Below are 232 nucleotides of genomic sequence, written 5' to 3'. Positions count from 1 at the left end.
CTGGGGTTGTTTTCCTTAGGGCAGAGAAGGCTGAGGGGAGGGGTCTGATAGATGTATACAAAATTATGAGGGGCACAGATAGGGGAGATAGGAAGAAACGTTTCCCCTTAGTGGAGGCATCAATTACCAGGGAGCATAGATTTGAGGTAAGGGGCAGGAGGTTTAGAGGGGATTTGAGGAAAAAGTTTTTTCACCCAGAGGGTAGTTGGAATCTGGAACTCGCTGCCTGAGG

Source organism: Cetorhinus maximus, chromosome 19 (assembly GCF_964194155.1).
Source record: "Cetorhinus maximus chromosome 19, sCetMax3.hap1.1, whole genome shotgun sequence".
NCBI classification, from domain to species: Eukaryota; Metazoa; Chordata; class Chondrichthyes; order Lamniformes; family Cetorhinidae; genus Cetorhinus; species Cetorhinus maximus.
The sequence above is the reverse complement of the archived record's forward strand: the minus strand, read 5'-3'. Positions refer to the sequence as shown.